This window comes from Sorghum bicolor, chromosome 4 (assembly GCF_000003195.3).
Source record: "Sorghum bicolor cultivar BTx623 chromosome 4, Sorghum_bicolor_NCBIv3, whole genome shotgun sequence".
Taxonomy (NCBI): domain Eukaryota; kingdom Viridiplantae; phylum Streptophyta; class Magnoliopsida; order Poales; family Poaceae; genus Sorghum; species Sorghum bicolor.
The window spans coordinates 8,448,432-8,456,471 of NC_012873.2; the positions used below are offsets into that span (position 1 = coordinate 8,448,432).

The window sequence follows — 8,040 nt, forward strand, 5'->3', positions numbered from 1 at the left end:
CTGCATTTAGCTTTTATATTTACATAGCATATTTATCATTGGATAGCAAATATCAAGGTAGCATAATTAATCCCATAACCACATGATCAATGTATACAAGAATTAAGAATAACACATATAAACAACATAATAAACCATCATTTATCATTATTAATCATATTCATCAGTGTCCATCTATTCCGTCAGTTTTCCGGGCCGCCCGTATCCGTGGGCACGGCTAGTATACCAGATTTAACACTCTGCAGAGGTTGTACATCTTTACCCATGAGTCATGATTTACCCTTTCGCCCGAGGTAGCTAATCTCTTAACCCCCTTCCTAGGGAGGTCGGCAGGGATCACTATGAAGCCTTTCAAAAGTTCGTCTAACATGTTAGGGCCGCAAGGTTTCCTTTGCGCGCAGATATAGATACCCCCCTTCCGAATGGCACAATGACGCGCAGCCTATACACATAGGGACAGGGGCTCGCACTATACCCAAAACGGTTCAGCCCCTCCGCCCTTTCGGGTAACCTCTAACAAGCTAGAAAAGTTCTTCATACTGAGCTAAAGCCAGAGCCATATAGCCCTCATGGTTGTACGAGTTGTCCCAGCTTTTGCCAAGGGATAAGTCCTTATGGAGGGTCGAGATCAATCCAGCAAAAGCCAGAGTTCTTTCCACCCTTTATATTCAAGTTGCTAGAAAGCTTATTTTATTGTTTATTGTATATTCAAATATTCAAGTTACAAGATCATGGATTAATAATCAAGCACTAGCAAGAACTACCCAAATACATATCCAAATAGGTAACAAGGAATTCAGGATAACAATCATCTATGATTTTGCTAAGGTCATCAAGGTGGACACATGCATACATGATCAATATTGTATTAATTGTGTATAGGTAACAAGGATAGTCCCAAGTTATACTTGCCTTAAATATTTGCTCAATTCTCACACCTTCAGCTTTCGGTCATCACCTTCTGATCTTCAACGCCCACAAACGGTTCTCGTCTACTCGTATCAAACACCACACATAGACAAACATACAAGCAACAAATAAAAGCAACTAAGAACAATACACCACACAAGAGAAAAGAGCGTACTAAAAGAGAATCAATGCTACAAGATCGCAAGAAGCACTGGAACCGAACCTATCGTTAAAAGAAATTATTAATGGTAGTTTTATATTATAGAAGAGAAGCCTATATATTTGATTTATTTAAGTAAACAAAATAATTAAAAGTTATTAATTCAGATTAATGTTAGCATATTTATTTTCAAAGGTCAAGTTAAAACTAATCATATTTTATTTATAAATACTTAGATATCATTTATGCCAATTCAACACTAACATGTAAATACAAATTGACATATGAGAGCATTTAATCGAGTATAATATGCATGTATAGACTGGGCAAATTATAATTTAGGAATATAATTGTGTTGGAAACTAATCATGTTAATCATTTATATATAAAATACATAAGCATAAAATCTATTTTGATTTTTAATTATAAAACTAGATACAAGTATAATAATCAATTTAGTGTTTAGCTTTGCGTATAAAACCATATGACAGCTAAATTAAAGCACTTATATTTTAAGGTTGAACTAAGCATATTATAATTCAAAGGATATAAAGATTAATATTAGTTAAATCAACATTAATTTATGAAGGACCAAAATATAAACCTATTATGCTTTTAATTAGAAATACAATTGCGTAAGCATAAAGTAAATTAATATTTAACTTATGAAATTCAATGATGTGAGACATGTTAAACATCGTCGCTAACGCGTAGCTTAAACTCGACACAGTCATAATGCAACAAAACGTAATTATAACCCTAGGTCGAATTTAATTAGAAAGCTATTAAACGAATTACATTTGATATCAATAAATTTAGAACTGAGTTACATAATAAAAGTTCATACTACTATGTAGAGCACGTCGATACGAATCTAACGTAACTTGAATTACTCGAAATGAACGTAAAACGAATAAACGGCGGGGATTGAAGAAGCAGTGGCAAAGCCGTAAATATAATCATCTTCTACCTTGCTCCACGTTGTGCATCTGGACGTGACCTCCATGGCCACTGCAGGCTGCTGCTGCACCACGCACAGGAGGGAGGGATCTCGGCCGTAGAGCTTGCTGGCCGGCCGGCGCCGCAGCACGCCATGTGGAGGTGGCTAGCAGGACCAGCAGCTAGGGCTGCTCCCCTTGCTTATCACGAGTAGCATCTCGGCCTGCTGCTCTGCACAAACAAGCAGGGGCGCGAGCTTCTAGGACTAGCGCGGCATGAGGCCACGGGGGGACAGGATCAGGACGCGCAAGGAGTGGCCGGAGATATCCTGCACAATCGGAAAACGAAGAACTTCACGAGCGTCAATGGAGGTTCGCCGAAAAAGAAGAAGATGGGTTAGGGAATCGATCAAACGGGATGGGTTCGCAAAATAAATGGCGTGCCGGTGTAGAGGGCAACGAAACGAACCTCGTGGTGGAAGCGGAATTCACCGGAGATGAGAAACGTGACCGGAAAAGCTCGCCGAACCTCGCCGGAAGTTCGTCGGAGCTCTAGATGTCGAAACTTCGGCTTTAGATCTAGGACGATGAAAGTGGCGGCTTGGAAAAACGATTGTACTTTCAGAATCAGCGCGTTTAGGGCTACGCCGGCATATATATATTGTTAGGGTTTGATGTCATGGAAAAATTGGATATTTATTATTTTCAGATTTAATTAATTTCGTGAATAAAAATAATTCCAGAAAGTCCAGAATTGATATTTAGGGTCTGAAAAATACTTCGAAGGCTCCAAAAATTTGGAGAAAATTCTTAGAGACATTTTAGAACATGAGGAACCCAAATAAAGTATTCAGACCTCATGATAATTTAATATAGAGCATCTAAAAATTAGATTATGCTGGTAGAAAATGAGAAAAATTCTAGAAAAGATGGAAAATTTCCAAAGAAGGTTCAATAGGTCGGTTGATGGAAGATGAACTCAAAGGAATGATTTAGAGTAGAAGAATAGGATCCGGAGCAACTCCATATGAAAAGATTAAGACTGGGAACGTAGGGATTTTATTTTTTGACAGACACGTCGTAAAAAGATAAACGACTTACTAAACGCACTCTAAAACTTTACCCACTTAAAACACAGAGTCAAGTAACAAGCAAGCATCACATCACATCACAAAAACCTATCAAATTAAATTAGAAAAATTTATAGATTCACATATTTCCTATAACTAATTGATGCTATTTTCAACTAACTTTGGAAATTTTATCCAATTATCAAAACATTTATTTTAATTAGTGTTTTCTATGCACAACCCAAAATTTAAAAATTTTGGGGTGTGACAATCTACCCCACTTAACATGAATCTCGTCCCGAGATTCGAAGAGACTAGGAAGAAGGATAAAGCAGATCATCAAGGTTGCTTTGAGACTTTTGATGACATATGATTTAGGGGTTAAGTATTAATAAAAGTAGATGAAAATATCAAGGATTGGTTCTCAAGACTAATTCGAGATTTATGACATGGGATCAAAGGATTGAAGATCAGCACAGGTGGAAAAGAAAGATCAAGGAAGGTTAAGAAAATAGATAAAGGTTGATCACGGGTTTTCACATTATCATGCTTAAAGTCAAAGAGTGAAGAACAACAACAGATAATATAAAAGATAAAGATACATCTTATAGTGCTCAGAATACCTTGATTCAAGATTTATGAGATTTATGATAAAAGATTATAAATTAGCAAGGATTGATGAGGAGAATGAAGATTGGTTCTTCAATGTTATTTCAAGTTCTATGATGAGAGTTGATAAAATAATTGTAGACTAACAAGGGTTAACCAGAAAAACAATGATCGATCACAAGAAACACAAAGATCGATGACAAGAAAAGTAGACTTGAAAGGATGAAGTTTACCTTTAGATCATTATATTATAAGGTAAACGATCAAGGGGCAAAGACTAACAAAAGAGCATAAGAAGATGAAGATTGGTGATAGAAAGGATAAAGTTTGATATACAATAAAGAGATATACAAGAAGGATAAGATTGATCATTATATCTTCTTGTCTTGAAACTTGAGATAGATGATGGTAGCGGACGCTACCCCACTTAACAAAGGCCTTTCTTGACTCTAAAAAAACTTCTATATTATCCTTTGTTTGGAGTAATCTTGAGTACTTTCTTCCAGAGGTTACAAACTTAAACAATACACCAAGCAACACAACAAGCAAGATAAACATGCACCACATCATCGAAACTATGTGTCCTTCTGTTCAACTGGTAGGCATCCTAAAGAGTGGATTATAGAGATGAATGGCCATCGTGAATTTGAATAAGGTGAGACCAGAAAATTTTAGTAAATCAAAGACAAAAAGAATCAAGGAGATAAGAAGTAATAGCTCAAAGGAAGCTATCAAAGAGGAGAAACAACGGGACAAGGATTGAGAAATAATCAAAATCAAGGAATCAAGAGATAATAAAACATTTTTATAGCAAATTAGACTTTTCTAATCGACCAGTTCTACCTAGGCATACGTCCTACAGTCAACACTGCTCTGATACCACTCTGTCACACCCGGTTTTAAAGAACAAAACCCGGCTAGCCATATGTGTGTCCAGGAAGTCCACACATACAACAACAGAAGCAATAGTATCAAAAATAGTGTTATATAGCGGAAACATACTTATAATTAGCACTTACATCAGAGTATCGCGGAACGGTAACTATTCTTCAGGCTCAATCTTCACAGGGACGGTTGACTGGGGGTAACATATGCCTAGCACTTCTTGTATCCTGAGAACATCGTTCATGACTCCATCCTTCCAATCAACTCTTTCTAGTGGACTGGAGTGGTGGGAAATAGCAAGAGTGAGCACATATCGTACTCAACAAGTATAACCAGGGGTTCATGAGGCTCAAAAAGCTGACACTGGTTTGACTGCATTTAGCTTTTATATTTACATAGCATATTTATCATTGGATAGCAAATATCAAGGTAGCATAATTAATCCCATAACCACATGATCAATGTATACAAGAATTAAGAATAACACATATAAACAACATAATAAACCATCATTTATCATTATTAATCATATTCATCAGTGTCCATCTATTCCGTCAGTTTTCCGGGCCGCCCGTATCCGTGGGCACGGCTAGTATACCAGATTTAACACTCTGCAGAGGTTGTACATCTTTACCCATGAGTCATGATTTACCCTTTCGCCCGAGGTAGCTAATCTCTTAACCCCCTTCCTAGGGAGGTCGGCAGGGATCACTATGAAGCCTTTCAAAAGTTCGTCTAACATGTTAGGGCCGCAAGGTTTCCTTTGCGCGCAGATATAGATACCCCCCTTCCGAATGGCACAATGACGCGCAGCCTATACACATAGGGACAGGGGCTCGCACTATACCCAAAACGGTTCAGCCCCTCCGCCCTTTCGGGTAACCTCTAACAAGCTAGAAAAGTTCTTCATACTGAGCTAAAGCCAGAGCCATATAGCCCTCATGGTTGTACGAGTTGTCCCAGCTTTTGCCAAGGGATAAGTCCTTATGGAGGGTCGAGATCAATCCAGCAAAAGCCAGAGTTCTTTCCACCCTTTATATTCAAGTTGCTAGAAAGCTTATTTTATTGTTTATTGTATATTCAAATATTCAAGTTACAAGATCATGGATTAATAATCAAGCACTAGCAAGAACTACCCAAATACATATCCAAATAGGTAACAAGGAATTCAGGATAACAATCATCTATGATTTTGCTAAGGTCATCAAGGTGGACACATGCATACATGATCAATATTGTATTAATTGTGTATAGGTAACAAGGATAGTCCCAAGTTATACTTGCCTTAAATATTTGCTCAATTCTCACACCTTCAGCTTTCGGTCATCACCTTCTGATCTTCAACGCCCACAAACGGTTCTCGTCTACTCGTATCAAACACCACACATAGACAAACATACAAGCAACAAATAAAAGCAACTAAGAACAATACACCACACAAGAGAAAAGAGCGTACTAAAAGAGAATCAATGCTACAAGATCGCAAGAAGCACTGGAACCGAACCTATCGTTAAAAGAAATTATTAATGGTAGTTTTATATTATAGAAGAGAAGCCTATATATTTGATTTATTTAAGTAAACAAAATAATTAAAAGTTATTAATTCAGATTAATGTTAGCATATTTATTTTCAAAGGTCAAGTTAAAACTAATCATATTTTATTTATAAATACTTAGATATCATTTATGCCAATTCAACACTAACATGTAAATACAAATTGACATATGAGAGCATTTAATCGAGTATAATATGCATGTATAGACTGGGCAAATTATAATTTAGGAATATAATTGTGTTGGAAACTAATCATGTTAATCATTTATATATAAAATACATAAGCATAAAATCTATTTTGATTTTTAATTATAAAACTAGATACAAGTATAATAATCAATTTAGTGTTTAGCTTTGCGTATAAAACCATATGACAGCTAAATTAAAGCACTTATATTTTAAGGTTGAACTAAGCATATTATAATTCAAAGGATATAAAGATTAATATTAGTTAAATCAACATTAATTTATGAAGGACCAAAATATAAACCTATTATGCTTTTAATTAGAAATACAATTGCGTAAGCATAAAGTAAATTAATATTTAACTTATGAAATTCAATGATGTGAGACATGTTAAACATCGTCGCTAACGCGTAGCTTAAACTCGACACAGTCATAATGCAACAAAACGTAATTATAACCCTAGGTCGAATTTAATTAGAAAGCTATTAAACGAATTACATTTGATATCAATAAATTTAGAACTGAGTTACATAATAAAAGTTCATACTACTATGTAGAGCACGTCGATACGAATCTAACGTAACTTGAATTACTCGAAATGAACGTAAAACGAATAAACGGCGGGGATTGAAGAAGCAGTGGCAAAGCCGTAAATATAATCATCTTCTACCTTGCTCCACGTTGTGCATCTGGACGTGACCTCCATGGCCACTGCAGGCTGCTGCTGCACCACGCACAGGAGGGAGGGATCTCGGCCGTAGAGCTTGCTGGCCGGCCGGCGCCGCAGCACGCCATGTGGAGGTGGCTAGCAGGACCAGCAGCTAGGGCTGCTCCCCTTGCTTATCACGAGTAGCATCTCGGCCTGCTGCTCTGCACAAACAAGCAGGGGCGCGAGCTTCTAGGACTAGCGCGGCATGAGGCCACGGGGGGACAGGATCAGGACGCGCAAGGAGTGGCCGGAGATATCCTGCACAATCGGAAAACGAAGAACTTCACGAGCGTCAATGGAGGTTCGCCGAAAAAGAAGAAGATGGGTTAGGGAATCGATCAAACGGGATGGGTTCGCAAAATAAATGGCGTGCCGGTGTAGAGGGCAACGAAACGAACCTCGTGGTGGAAGCGGAATTCACCGGAGATGAGAAACGTGACCGGAAAAGCTCGCCGAACCTCGCCGGAAGTTCGTCGGAGCTCTAGATGTCGAAACTTCGGCTTTAGATCTAGGACGATGAAAGTGGCGGCTTGGAAAAACGATTGTACTTTCAGAATCAGCGCGTTTAGGGCTACGCCGGCATATATATATTGTTAGGGTTTGATGTCATGGAAAAATTGGATATTTATTATTTTCAGATTTAATTAATTTCGTGAATAAAAATAATTCCAGAAAGTCCAGAATTGATATTTAGGGTCTGAAAAATACTTCGAAGGCTCCAAAAATTTGGAGAAAATTCTTAGAGACATTTTAGAACATGAGGAACCCAAATAAAGTATTCAGACCTCATGATAATTTAATATAGAGCATCTAAAAATTAGATTATGCTGGTAGAAAATGAGAAAAATTCTAGAAAAGATGGAAAATTTCCAAAGAAGGTTCAATAGGTCGGTTGATGGAAGATGAACTCAAAGGAATGATTTAGAGTAGAAGAATAGGATCCGGAGCAACTCCATATGAAAAGATTAAGACTGGGAACGTAGGGATTTTATTTTTTGACAGACACGTCGTAAAAAGAT

The 8,040-nt window shown here is 37.3% G+C and overlaps 2 long non-coding RNA genes across 2 annotated transcripts; both read right to left on the reverse strand.

Annotated features, from left to right (window-relative positions):
• LOC110434996 lies at positions 906 to 2,675 on the reverse strand. The gene is made up of 3 exons (XR_002452632.1): positions 2,477 to 2,675; positions 2,040 to 2,336; positions 906 to 992 (listed from the first exon to the last, which is right to left on the reverse strand). It is a non-coding gene; the product is annotated as an uncharacterized LOC110434996 (long non-coding RNA).
• LOC110434997 lies at positions 5,849 to 7,618 on the reverse strand. Its single transcript, XR_002452633.1, has 3 exons — positions 7,420 to 7,618; positions 6,983 to 7,279; positions 5,849 to 5,935 (listed from the first exon to the last, which is right to left on the reverse strand). It is a non-coding gene; the product is annotated as an uncharacterized LOC110434997 (long non-coding RNA).